At 43.3% G+C, this 14589-nt stretch overlaps 1 protein-coding gene and 1 long non-coding RNA gene across 8 annotated transcripts in view; one reads left to right on the forward strand and one right to left on the reverse strand.

The window, feature by feature from the left end:
• LOC138504168 (uncharacterized) overlaps positions 1-7534 on the reverse strand; it is a 241397-nt gene extending 233863 nt beyond the window's left edge. The window contains exon 1 of the long non-coding RNA XR_011279787.1: positions 7408-7534. This is a non-coding gene — a long non-coding RNA (uncharacterized lncRNA). The remainder of the gene's footprint in view (positions 1-7407) is intronic.
• Positions 7535-7585: 51 nt separating this feature from the next.
• BNIP2 (BCL2 interacting protein 2) overlaps positions 7586-14589 on the forward strand; it is a 646636-nt gene continuing 639632 nt past the window's right edge. For 5 of the 7 annotated variants that reach the window (XM_069624423.1, XM_069624425.1, XM_069624427.1 and 2 more), the window contains exon 1: positions 7586-7737. The gene's annotated coding sequence lies outside the window, so the exon portion shown is untranslated. The remainder of the gene's footprint in view (positions 7738-14589) is intronic. The other 2 variants (XM_069624424.1, XM_069624426.1) reach the window with 2 other exon arrangements.

The raw sequence follows: 14589 nt of genomic DNA on the forward strand, positions 1-14589 counted from the left end.
GACATTATGCTATTTGCCCAAACACTCTTTTACACGGGTGTGCCCACTAACTGATGGATGTACTGGATTATGTGAAATGTGAATAAAAATGGTAGTAAGTATGTTGGCAATGAGTCTCCCTCTTCCTAGCAACTGTTTGTGTTCATGGCATGTCAATTCATTTAGTATGTCCGTGCTGCTTATTTCTTAGCTACCCATCACCACTTGCATCAGCCTAAATCAATTTGCTTGCCCTTGCATTAATTTCGTCCTCGAGACCATTCCCCTTCCAACACACACCCCTATGTGAATGAGCAGGTGTTTTTGTCAAAAGTGTGCCAGCAATTGTCTGAGGGCATGGTGCAAAGCACGTTGGCGGTTTCTGAATAGGTAGTGTGGCTGCAATCCTCGTCCCCACACTTGTATATGTGTAACATATAGCGGAAGAGGACATCGTCCTTAGCTTTTTTGTTGTCTTTCTTTTAGGTGTAGGTTTGTTGTAGCGGTATACCCCCTTGTAGGAAAGCAGTCAGCTGGTCCTTAGCATTTCACGTGAGTGTTTGCAAAGTAGTACTCCGTTTATTGTAGCGTGCAGGGAGTACATCATATTGCAGAGGGCTGCTACAGTTTGTGAGCAAAGTCTGGACCTTTCGGTGTACTTGTGTGGAGTAGGTTTGTGGCACTGAATACCACTTACTCTGCTCCGTTCCATACTTTGAGAAGCACACATACTTATTGTTTCAGTCTTCATCTGGTCTTTGGGTAGTGAAGGGTTCTATAGCGACAGTACTCATGGCTTCTCGTCGATCAATGTCTGGTGCGGAGGCTTTAGCTGCAGTGATGGAGTCTGGCTCAGAGCAAGGCACAGAGGTGGACATGCCATCTGAAACAGATAGTGCTTCTGAGGGTCAAGAGGGAAGTAGTGATTGGGGAAGTGAGTTGTCCATTGATGAAAGGCCCTCCTCCAGTTCATCATCGTCATCATATGATGATGAAGAGGAAGAAAGAGTGCATCCACCTTTTTGCACACATGCAGGGGACCTGTAAGGGGGAGGGGACGTGCAGGACGTCCACGCAATGTGGCCGTTCCTGACATGGCTGAAGAGTCGCAGTGGGTGCCTCCAGCAATGGCTCAGCCTGTTGTGCCCCCTTTCACTGGTATATCTGGGTGCACAGTGAATACAGATGGGTTTCAGCCTATTGATTTTTTCAACCTTTTTGTTGATAATGGGTTCATTGCAGATGTGGTTCAGCAAACACAATTTATACGCTGCACAGTTCTTGAGGTCAAGAGGTCCCACTCTGAAACCCCAGTCCAGAGTACAAGCATGGGTTCCCACAACCAATGTTGAAATGAGAGAATTTTGTTGAAATGAGAGAATTTTGGGGTCTCATTCTGCTCATGGGAATTTCCCACAGGCCGTCTGTCTCGATATACTGCTCTACAGTAGCTCCACTTTATTGACCGTTTTTTGCAACTGCATTGAGCAGAAATTGCTTTCAAGCACTGCGCCGTATGTAGCATGTGTAGCACTTCAATGACAACTGGGCAGCCAGAACTGACCCAAACTTTGATAGACTCTTCAAACTGCAAGACCACTTCACTCACTGATTTACGGCGGTGTATGTTCCTAGCCAGAACACATCCATCGATGAATCATTGGTGTTGTATAAAGGTCGGCTACTGTTCAGCCAATATAATCCAAGCAAGAGAGCACGATATGGGATCAAAATGTACATGTTGTGTGAAGGTACCACTGGGTATGTCTGCAGCATGAGTGTCTACACTGGTAAAGACTCTACCCTAAGGCCTCCGAGGTGCCCAGCCCATTTAGGGACAAGTGCGAAGATAGTTTGGGATCTTCTCGCACCATGGCTCCACAAGGGTCAACATTTGTATGTGGATAATTTCTACACAGGAATTCCACTGTTCAAGGAATTGTTCAATGTGGGCACACTGGCATGCGGTATAATCTGCAGTAACCGCAAAGGCTTCCCCAGACAACTTGTGTGTAAGAGGTTGGCCAAGGGAGAATGTATGGCATTGCGGCGGGGTGAACGGTTGACAGTGAAATTCTGTGACAAAAGGGATGTGTACATGCTAAGTACTATTCATGATGCAAGTACTTCAGCAGTCACTCTCCGTGGCCAGACTCGGCAAGTGTGGAAGCCCAACTGCATTCTGGAGTAAAACAAGTACATGGGTGGAGTAGACAAAAACGACCAAGTGCTTGAGTCATACCATGCTGAACGCAAGTCGCGTTTCTGGTACAAAAAGTTAGCCACACACACTGTGCATATGGCAACGTACAATGCTTATGTGGTGTATCGTGCAGCTACTCTACAAAACAACCTCTCCTTTTTGAACTTTGAATTAGCAATTGTTCAATCGCTGGCTATGGTTCATGTACAAATTCCCTCCTTTCCAGAGGTAGAAGATGCAAGAGCGATACTTTGTTGATTATGTTCCTTCCACTGCCACGAAGGCACAACCTTACCGAAAATGTAAGGTGTGTACAAAACAAGGAAAGAGGAAGGATACTCGGGTGTTCTGTCCCCAATGCCCTTCCCAGCCTGCCCTCTGCTTTCATAGAAAGGAAAAATATTGGGAGATCGACTGTTTTCCAAAAATGTCCATCATTCGTTGAAAGGGACCCTTAGCCGCTGAATTCGTGCATATCTTATAAAGGAATGGCACTCCTGCTCCCTGCACTGGAGGTGTACCTTCAATGAAAATGCAACAGGATGTGAACTCACTTCACTTGATTTAGCGTGCCTTCACAAGCACTGCTAGTCCTGCCTCCTCCACTTAAGGCCTGCCTTGGAAAGGCACACATCCGTAGCTTTCCCTTGAGGCCTGCCTACGAAATAAACATCAGTCTAGATCCCTCAGCTCAAGGCGTGACTTGCAAAGGAACGCGAATCAGGCTCCTTCCATTGGAGGCGTGCCTGTGAAATAGTTATTATGGATCCTCCACTCGAGTCGTGCCATGCACAAGAAAGTAACTCCATTGCGGGTCATTCCCCTTTGGTGTGCTTTGGCAGGCAATGCTAGTCATGCTCCCTCCACTTGAGGCCTGCCTGGGAAAGGGACATCACCCTGGTACCTGTCACTTCAGGTCTGCTTCAGAAGGAAACGTCAGTCTAGCTCCCTCTGCGTGAAGTGTGCCTTGCAAAGTAACGCAATTTTGGCTCCTTCCACTTCAGGCGCACCTTGGAAAGGAATGCCACTTCACCCCCTCTAATTGAGGCGGGCCATAGAGAAGAACGGTAGAGCACTCTGGGTCACTCCCGTTTGGGGTGTCTTGGCAAGGCACGCTAGTGCAGATTGCTCCTGTTCGGGATTGCCGTAGGAAAAACAAAACGTCAGGGAATCCCCCTCCGCTTCTGGCGTACATTGGAAAGGAACCCGAATCCGGCTCCTTCCACCTAAGGTTTGGCATGCAAAGAAACGCCAGTCCCGCTCCCTCTACTCGAGGGGTGCATTGGGGAAGACCGGAACACCATTCAGGTTCCCTCCACTCAAGGGGTGTCTTTTGAAAATAATACACGCCACTTTGTGTCATGAAAGTGGTACTTGCACACCAACTGTATGGCAGCGGTGTCTTGCGTACCTCGTAACATCCTGCCTTGTTTATTGTTTTACTGCAAGTAATGTTATGTGTGGTGTAAGTGACATGTCTTCTGTAGAAATTAATTGGATACGATTGGTGTGTGAATTTGGTAAAGATAGGTAGAACATGCAGATGTCATTTCTGTGAATGCACTTTCCCAGCACTGCAGAAATGATTGCCATGTTGCAGGGTGTGTGTTTTGTGTGGATACGGTTGAACATATGAATGTTTGCCCAGAGTTGCTATGGGCATACTCGAAGCTGGTGTGGAAGATAGCGCCTGTTGGGCAGGGTAGCCAAGTGAGCCAGTATGCACTTGCTATCAGTGTCCATTTACGATTACAGGCACAGTTGCTATACAATTGCTGGCAAATTATGTTCAAGATATTGCTAGAGACACGATTGCATTGTGAGTACATGCCCACCTGGTATAAGTGTGTAGATATGCTCATGTGTAGATACGCTTGCTCTGGTGCAAGTGATTTGGTAGAAGTGTGACTGCTGAAATGGATGCCAACTGACTGCAGACACAAAAGGGATACGAATGGCCAGTGATCCGGTGGGTGCCTTGTCGTGGCATCACTGCTCACAAGCACAATCCTTCTTGAGCTACACAAGGAGGTTTGTCCTTGTGCTAAAAATCCCACCTTGCCTGTCCAACTGCATTGTGACTGGTATGTATGAGAAGTGAGGAAAGCTGCATGTGAAATAGCTTACTCACAGTACTTTACCGTTTCCTGAGTGCACTAAAGAGAAGTTACTATACGAATGATGTACCCATTGTCACTCAGATACGACACCTGCGCATGAGTGGTCTGCCTTTCTTTCATTGGACACCAGAGGCCCATATCTGTATGGTGTGCCTGTCTGGAAAAATTGTGAAATTCAGCTGTCAGAAAAGACTTGGAGTTAGGGGCATTTTGGGCTTTCCCCTTGGTGCCCAGGTAGGTGCACCCACACATGTGAGGTACCGTTTTCATCGGGACACGTGTGGGAACGCGGGAAGGTATGACATTTGTTGTGTTTGTGTGGTTTTCATAACGTTTCGACCCATTTGTTGGTGCCCTTTGTCACAAAACCCTTTCATTTCCCAAATGTGCCCTACATTTAGTCGCTGCTTTAGGCACCATACACTTTTGTAACCTGCACAAGTCACCTACCCCTGAAAAGGTCTGCCTGTGCTCTTTCAAAAAATGTATGCTTGCTGTTCCTCACCACATTGGTTTTCCTGATTTACACATGCTAAGTACGTCTGTTCAGGCCGTAAGCATAAAACTCCATAGTACCATGGCTCAGTGTTTGGCTTGTGGTACTTCTTGTTTTGTGAAACACTACAAAAAATGTGTGCTTTCCTAACTGCAATAGTCGGGGGGAATGTAGCGGAGCACTGTTTTTCTAAAAATTCATAGAAGCCATTGCTGTACCGAGCCAACCATGTCCACCACATGCCTTTTTTTCTGTCATTTTCCTGCTTTTTCCCCAATCTATGGCATTTTCCCCTAACTAGGTGTTGCCCAACCTGCGCAAATCACCCCTTCCTAAACTTGGAATTTTGTCTACTTTTCAGAAATGTATGCCTTTCTGTCCTCCAATTCGGCTTTCCTACCCTTTTCTTCCATTCCGTCCATGTCCAATTGGCAAAAATGGCCAAAATCGCCTACCTCTCACAAAACAGTTGATAACCACATCAAAATATTTTTTTTTCGTTTCCACTCAACCGGTTCTTGAAAGCCAGGAAATCGGGGAATTCAGCACGGAAAACCATTTGTTCCCAGCTCTTACAAGGAAAAAAACACAGGCTTCTTTGTACATCATTTTATTGCCATTTTCTGATAAAACAAGTTTTCGCCCTTTTTGGTTATTTTCTCTCACCCCCCTACAGCAGCCTATGATTCCTGGGTGGTGTTACGACAGCCTACATGTAGGAAAAAAAGGGGCCAAATTTGTTTGAGATATCTCATAACAAAAAAGTTATAAAGCATTGAATGGCGACATACCGAAATCACCAAAAAAGGCCTTGGCACTGTGGGAAAAACCCATGGCACTTAAAAGGTTAACGTGGTGCATGACCCCAGCAAACATGAGCATAAATGAGGCTAGCTTTGCTAGCATGACATCTAGCAATATGTTCAATGCATTTGAGAATCTTCTGACTATACTAATAGCAAAGTGTGAACGGCTAGAAAACAAGTTGGATATTCAATCTCTATTATTACATAAGAGTATTAATTGTGGCAGTAAGTTGGTCCGCAATCAAAGCACTAGCATGCACCTATAAAACCAGTAACATCTTATACAATTTATAACTGTATTGCAGCTGAGGGAACCTACCCTGGTCGAGATGTAGGGAATACTGTACGACAACCAGATAAAATTGCATAAACATGCAAATATTGTGAAAAAAGTGGTCAACACGCATTAGAGAATAGAAGAGATCATGGAGCCCACTTCAACTGGTCTATCCTCTGAACTGCCCGTTTCTGCCTCTAATAGGGAGAAGGTATCCCAGCAGAGCATCAGTGTCAATGTGGTGCAGAATGAGAATCAACATGTGGTTGATTCTCCATCAACTGTTGAGGGTGTGCCTACTCCTTGCAATGCTTCTTGCCCTCTGCCTGAGTGCTTGGCTCTGCCCAATATAATTCCTAAGATTCAAAGCACACTGCCAGGCCTATAGACCACTAATACTCGGAACATAATCCCCATAGCAGAGGTGAATGAGATAGCAGTGCTTGGTATAAAGCAATTTAACATAACATATCAAGTGGGTTAATACACAGCTTGACATTCACTGGACCCAATTTTGTCAGAACCAGCTCAGCATTCAATCTTTTCTAAGTCAAAAAACGTATGGTATACAATTTAGTGAAATGTCATTTCATCCTGACTTTATTTTAATAATGCAGATTAAAGGGGCGGGGCTTCCACGTTGTGTGGGTCGGGCTTCAAGCCTGGTCTTTGCTGTAAACAGTGATTGTTCCATTTACTCCCCTCCACAAGCTGCTGGTCGGAAAATCACTCGAACGCACCCTATTGTAGGAAGCTCATTGCTTCCCTTCAAATCTCATTTCTTATCTATTGTATGTTAATCTGTGATCAAGAGCATTGTTCCTCCCTGTATATAAATTAATAATGCCATACTTGCAAATATAACCTATTCCAATCTGTAGGTGCTTATCCAGTGCTGGTTTTGGAGAATGTATTTTTTCCATAGGATTGCATTGGGTTTATAATTATTTTAGTAAGAGATAATAAAAAATAGTGTGAGTCTACTACCTAAATTGGGAGGATTGGCATGTATGATTCTGGGACTTGTAGTCCAAGTTCTGCATACATGCCAACATTCCGAGGCACCTGGGAGGGAGTTTTCTTCAGAGAAATCGGAAGAGAACAATTTCCCCATAGGAATGCATTGGGGAAAGTACCATTTTAGGTGGGAGAACGTGAAAAAAGCAGTATTTTCCCCTGAAAAATCGGGAGTCTCCCGCCTAAAATCGAGAGGGTTGGCATGTATGGTTTTGTAATGGGAAAAGTGGCACTACAAGTCCCAGAATGCAAAAAAAAAAAAAAACAGGATAAGCACCTACAGATTGGAATGGGTCATGTTGGCAAGTATGTAAGGGGCTCACACTGTCCAAGTTGGCAGCAAAGACATTATCAACCCAGCCTCTCCACTAACGTAGGCCACGCACCCTTTTAGAGTACCTCCTCGTTTGCTCTTCCCACTTAAAGTACTTGGCCGAATAATTGAACATCTAACCACGAAAACAAGTATGTTACCCTTCTGAACAAAACTGATGTGCCTTGGAACTGACCATCGCAGTCGTTATCCGATCTTGTTCACCATCTCAGAGGGATGCTTCGTTGTCTTTTAACTCTCAGTCTCAGCCGAGAAGCTCCATCGCCCTGCCTTCCCGCTCAAGCGTGATCACAAGGTGCTCATGGGCGAGCTCGCGTTGACCACGAACGTAGTCGGCTTGAACGTAACGTGCATCTCACGTGACGAGGAGGAGGCGGAGTGTTACTAGCTTCCATTTCTCTGATGGGATCGGGAACTTGACATAGTCTCGGGACAGGGACTGTTGTACCTTGACTGTTTAACGGTTGTTTACGACTCTGTTGGGGCCACAAGTACATAAGTCCAGGTGCGTTTATTTAACCACAATTGATGTGTATCCAAGTGCTTGTGTGCGTGTGATTTCTTGCAGAGGAGGGCTCTGCACAGGGGACAGGCTGTATCCTTTCTCATAAGTGAGAATGTCCACTTTCTGCCTTATAGAGCTTCCCGACTACTGTCCTGTTATACAACTATGCTATCAGATGACGGGGACACTTGCGTTTTTTTTTTCTCCCCAAAGCATTGTATGTAGTTTGACACTTTATGAATTGCTTCACTTTAAATGATCCGAGATTGAAAGTGCCATAATGCATTATTGTTGATGAAGACCCAGTGCTATGTTGCCCTGGTGCTATTCGTTGCTTTGCCTACCGTGAAACTCAAAATATATTCAGGAGTCCTATAGCTCTGGCATTCTCATGCATAGATGTGAAAATACACTTCGTTGACGTCTGACATGTCCCATTTTTTTTCTTCGTTTCATTTGAGTTTTACGTTTCACTTGTTCAGAAAATTAACCTGCAACAATGCATTTGGAATGAAAATGTAATTTGATTGCCATTGAAATGTTGAACTACCCTTCTTACAAAAGCTTTGAAAAATAACCATTGTATATACACAGCTGCAATTGCTAAAGAAATGTTTACTGTACAATTGCACATGCAAAGGCTCTACATGTCTATTTTTAGTTATCCCATCAAGTAATCTTTATTGTTGCAAAGAAAACACATTTCATTTATAAAATGAAAACTGCCTCACATAATGTTCAGGGCCATTTCTAGGTGTGGGCAACGGCCTAGGTTGCAATTTGTGGGCAAGGGATGCATCAGAATGGCCTGCTAATCTCCCTCCGCAGATGGCAGCAACACTTTGCATGTTAACATCATTAACATGCATCAGCACTACGAGGACAGAGGAGGGGGACAGAACTGTCGCTGGTTCCATCTGTAGCACTGGTGCCTGTTCATGATGAAGAGTATCAAGCAATTAACTGATCATGGGTCGATGGATATTGACAGGGCTAGCCTGCCTTGCCCATATCCATCTACCCTCCCGTAATGCAGCCAATTGCCTAATACTCTGCTCGAGTTTTCTTAAGGTTACCCCATTTCCCAATTAATCAAATCTTTCAGAAACTAAACGCTCCTTAAATTGCTGCACAGCCTTGCACAGTGGCACTCGTTGCATAGCACTGGAATGCCAGAATGTAGAGTTTGGGTTTATGGTTGATTAAACGAGAATGTTAGATGAGTGGGAGAATGTCAGATGGACGGATACATGGAAGGATGAGTGGGAGAATGTCCTATCTGAATGGATGGGCTGAATGGGAGAATATCCAATGAATGGATGGATTAGTGTAGGGTTCGAAATTGCTGGGAGCTATTTGGCTTCTGGTTAGAGTTCAGGAGAGCCTTGTTAGTTTGACAGCAACGGCTACCAGGAGCTACGTGTGGCTCCATAATCCAACTGGTTCTATGTAAACATATCTTTGCCATTAAGTCCATGCGTTTGGTCATGTGTATTCATGAACATTATAACTTTAAAAACATAATTGGTCATATTTAATTAGTAAAGTTATAGTTTTCGTCTTGTATGTGAGTTACATTTGCAGAATGCTATGTAACAGCTCCCGATTCCCCAGAGATGTCTCCTATTTAATCAACAATGACAAATACCCAGGAGCTGCTTTTATCTCCTGCCAGTCAATTCCCCATTTTGGACCCTGTGAGTGGGGAGAATATCCGATGGACGGATGAGTGGTTGACTGTCCGATAGATGGGCAGGTGAGTGGGAGACTGTATGATGGATGGATAGGAGAATGTCGGGTAGATGAGCAGGCGAATGATGGATGGATGGATGGATGGATGGATTGATGGACGGATGATTGGGAGACTGTCCAATGGACGGAAGAAAATTGACTGATCTCTGATATTAAAAAGCAAATTGAGTGCACATGAAGATCCTCATATTTTGAGTCCTATTTGGACAAAATCGTAATAAAATTTGAACAACTTTTTGAGCTCCGCATCTACATTTTCCGCACAGTGGGAGATATTGAAGTGAGATGGCTGGAGGGAGGAAAGAGAAAAGGTATGTCTGCAGGGCTTGAAATTAAGGTTGGATAAGCAGGAGCTAAAAGCAGCACCTCGGTATCCAGCATTAACCAGTGACCAGGTGCTACCACTGGGTAAGGAGGAGCTAGTTCATAGAATTCCACAAATCAAACTTCCATATAAGATGGCCTATCGGTGTGCTCATTATTTATGACTCCTTATGCTTTAAGGTCATATAGATGTGTCATAATGTTTATCCCACACTCACAGAATTAAATTGACATAGATTTGTTTGTTGAGCATCAGTTGGATTGGGGAACCAATAGTAGCTCCTGGTAGCTGTTGGTGACAAGATAACCAGGCTCTTCTAGACTCCAAGCAGGAGCCTAATAGCGCCCAGCTCCCCTCCATTTCGAACCCTGTCGGGGAGCAAAAAATCAAATCGTAAGCTACTAGCCAGTTTTCCGCCCCTCCAATTCTTCACATACACACAGCATACCATTTCTTACTCCCCAAGAGTCCACTAACGCTAGCCAGTGGCTAATGGCGAGTGACCATTTTACACTTCGCATCAGACCATGGTTTGAAATTGATGTATAACGCTTCAATATATATCTTAAGGATGAGGCAGCGGCGCTTGACATTTTGGTACAAAAAGAGTGTTTTTGTTTTGTTCTATGAATTGTATGAGGATGCAGTCTTGAATGATTGAGCTCTAGTAGATTTGATCTGTTTGTTTTTTAGGTGCCAACAATGAAGCAGTATAGCCTTATGTTGTAATCCACACTCTTTCCCCATCCCCCACAGATGTGGAAATCCTCCAAGCCATTGGATTTGATGGGGAAACTCACAGCTCCCATTGAATCCTATGGTTGGAGGGATCCTTTTTGTGATGAGCCAATCTGCTGTGTGCCCTGGACACCCATGTATTGGTAAGTGATTGGCATGGGGGCAAGAGGAGGCATGTAAACGTTTCTGTTTGAATTCAATTACATTAACAGGCTTTGAATTATTTTTTAAATCCTGCTAGAGCTGAAGATCCAGTAACTTGGTTAATCTACTCGACTTAAGCGAAACACACTCAATTTATGAACTGGATTGGATAACGTTTTTTTTTTTAAATTTTTGTACTGAAAATAATTTGATGGCACATTAAGCAACATTACCAGTGCCATGTTTCAAATAGATGGGAAGTGTGTGGGAGGTTGCCTGGCCTGAGAGGTGAGTATACTAAACATCAATGAACACAGGCAACGCCTCGCATCATAGCACAAATAAGCTTGGACCTTCTGGCTGCCTCACTGCCTCCTTGCAGACACGCATTAACTGAATTTACACACGCTTTCAAGTATATGAACACTAATTGCGGAAGCATACGTTTCATATGTGCTTAAGAATTAATGCAGGATCTCTTTATTCAGAGATGCGATTCTTCAAGCTTAATGGTGCAGTTTCATGTGATTGCTTGCACATTACTGCTCAGTAAACATCTGGCAGTCCCAATTGTGATGGGTCACAAGAAGGAGACTACGGTTTTCCATTCTTAACTTGGTTTTATTTAAATAATGTGAATACTGCCTAACTTTACCGAAGCTACAAGTTTTCCTACCTAACAAAACTAACTAGGGTGCTGGTCAGTCTGTTGTAAAGCCCAAATGAAAATGTCTGGCGTCAAAACTAATCTACTCTGACCATACCGCTAATACAGAACAACTAAAGTCCAAGAGAAGGACTCGCTTCTCCTGGGGTTGCTTTCTCAGCAAGTTTCTGTTAATATATAATCTTTAGGTAGTTCTTGGTTATCGCTTCAATCAGTTCATTCAGTGGACTTTTCCACTTCTCTTGGTCTCTCTTCTCTTGATCTTTTGAAATCCTCTTTAGAGGAGTTCCCTTTTTCATGTGAGGTTCTTTCAAGTTTGTATAATAAACCTAGAGTGAAAGTCTTTCTTTACCTGGTGTCCAATTTGTATCTTGAATAATATAAACAGTCTTAACCCAATCTTCTTATCACTTTGCTTTTCACTGGGACGCGTTATGAGTAACCCAGGGTAGGGGTGAGCGATATGGACTAAAGTCATATATCTCAATATTTTCGGGCTGTATGGCGATACACAAGATTGAGCTATATATCGGATATGTGGGTAAAATGCTCAGTTGTAAGCTGCCAACTACATGCGAGATGTCACAAACACCTTTTATTTATAAGACCTTGATCAAAATAAAGTGCAAATACAGTGTTCCTCTTCCTGTTTGAGAATACACAGCTGTGTAAATATAAAAATGTAAATACAAAATTGTAGTATATGTAATAATGGTGTGTGTGTGTGTGTATATATGTATAAATATATATATATCTCAGTGTTAACAATATTCTATATCGATTTTGAAAATATATCGATATATATCTCCAAACCTCGATATATTGCCCAGCCCTATCCCAGTGATAATTCTCGCTCTTATTAGCCGTTTGCTTTTCACTGGGACGGGTATGAAAACACCATTCGTTATACTCGCTGCTCTCCCCGTTACCTTTTGGATCACATCACTGGGTTTGTTACTCTGGTCTAGCTTCCTTCTCTTGGTTAAGAGGGGACACTGAACGCCTGAGCTCTGCCCGGATGTACCGAAACCTGCTGAATTCCCATGTGTGAATTGATAACCCATTTATAAGAAGTAGCACAAATTGCCCATGGGAGCGCATAATGGACAACTCTACTACTGGACCACACCTGGTCTCTGCACTGCATCGCAAGAGTTCAAGGATGGTGCAATGATCTTTGCATCCTACTGCCGATCATAATTAGAAAAGCATCCCCTTTCTCTCATGGTGCCCCTGCTAGCCAGTGCTCCTACAGTTCACTAATTTGCCTACAAGGCTGGCTCAGCCATGTTAGTTCAATAACGATTGCTCTTGCTGAAGGGTCGCACATAAAGAAAAAGGCACTGTATGTTGGCTGTGCGTCATTCAACCCATGTGTCTCATAACAAATTTAATTTTCTGTCAGGTTTTTACCCCCTTTGCATACCGCTTTCCTCACAATTGTCTCCTCCCCTCTTGCCCCCAAGAACTGGGCCCCTCACATTAAAAAGGAATTAAGCGAACACTAATGAAAGAACCCGGGCTCCATTAAAATCTGGCGACATTGGCAGTGAACCTTTTATGAAACGCAGATCATGGTCTTGTTACTGCCAAAGTGAGGACTTGGCACTGATTTCTAAGTCGCCCCCCCACAAGTAGTATTTATACTATTTTGTGTGTGCTTTCAAAGCACAAACGGCTGATGTCTCTCTCTTTCTCCTCCCCCTACCCCCACACACACTTGCACTCTTGAAGATATCCACTTATTCCCTCTTGTCCAACTCTCGCCTTTGCTATGAGCCCTTTTTCTCTCATCCTTTCTCTTAGCCTCACATTTTCTCTGTCTCACCCTTACTCGCTCATATTTCCTGTTGCTCCTCATCGACACCCTCTATCAATGGTGTCCTCTGTTGCTCTATTGTCCTTCTCATTCCATTGCACACTTGTACCCCTCATCGCATCCTCATTTAAAACGTTGCACTCTCCTTGCACCCTGGTGCCATAAATGCAAAGAATAACAGTAAAACGCCAACACTATTGGCATTGTCAATGCTTGTTTCTGAATGCAACTTCCATGTGAACTTTACAAGCACAATTTCTATTTTAACTTACAAGTGAACTTTTAAACGGTTAAACAGAAGTTTAACAATCGCAAAGGAACTTTAATATAAGTGAACCAATAATACTTTGGGCTCAAGAGCGAATGGAACTTTGGGGATGAACTCTAATCAATGTTTGAACTACAAATTCCTGCCAAATGATATTGTTCTACCAAGACCAACCACGTCCAGAGGGTGCAAGTGTGGCGCAGACCTTTAAGAAAGCTGGAAAATATCTTTTTATATTGGAAGCAAATCTTGGGGTAAGGGAACCCTGTGGTTTAAAGTGCTTTTGTAGTTGGAGCTGGGTTTTGTAACTTGGGGAAGAGAACCCCGAGTATTAATTAACTTTATATCTGAATTTAAGGCAATCCTGAGACATTTATTTGAACTGCTTTATATCTGGAGAAGGGAGCTGAAAGAAAGCTGTGAGCAGGACAGAGCTCTGAACTTTGTGTTGATCACTGTTTTATTTGTTGCTGACATCCCTACACATTGTATAGATTAGTTGTGAAGGTAAGTATAGGTTTTGGACGCAGACCGATTCCTAAGTTGAATATTTGGACTTTGACTTTCGTTAATTTTGGTTTGATGGGGAAATCCCACCATAGGATAGGGAAAGATGGGTGTTTTTCCATCATGACTTTTAAGTTAATAAACTTTTATTGTTCATTCAGAATCTGTTGTCTGTGTCTTACTCCAAGATGCTTTCACAGATTCCAATCTTGAAGTACATCAACACGAGGAAATGCCTCCTGGCCTATAACGGTCTGATCTCAAGCAACAAATTGTGGATATATTCCACTTTGAACATTTATCTAAGAAAGCACACCGGCTCAGAACGGGAACCCTAAAATCTATGACATGATGAGCCCCTGGGTTTTGTTCTTCTGTCGTCACCTGATGGATATTGCATTTGTCACTTCTCTTTTTATTTGTATTATGTATTTTTAAATGTTTTATGTACTTTAATGAATTTGGAGGTGCAGTTCGAGTAGAGTTTGACATGGAAATAATGACTGCTAAAATCTTTTACCTGAAATCCTGTGCCTGTCAATTCAGATGCACTTTATACTCAGTCTGCATTCTGTGTTTCCTTTATCAGGGCGGCAGGCAAAGCAAATTGTTCAACATCCCACTAGACCTGT

The sequence above is a fragment of the Ambystoma mexicanum genome, chromosome 11 (genome assembly GCF_040938575.1).
Source record: "Ambystoma mexicanum isolate Mex_15411 chromosome 11, UKY_AmexF1_1, whole genome shotgun sequence".
Classification (NCBI taxonomy): Eukaryota; Metazoa; Chordata; class Amphibia; order Caudata; family Ambystomatidae; genus Ambystoma; species Ambystoma mexicanum.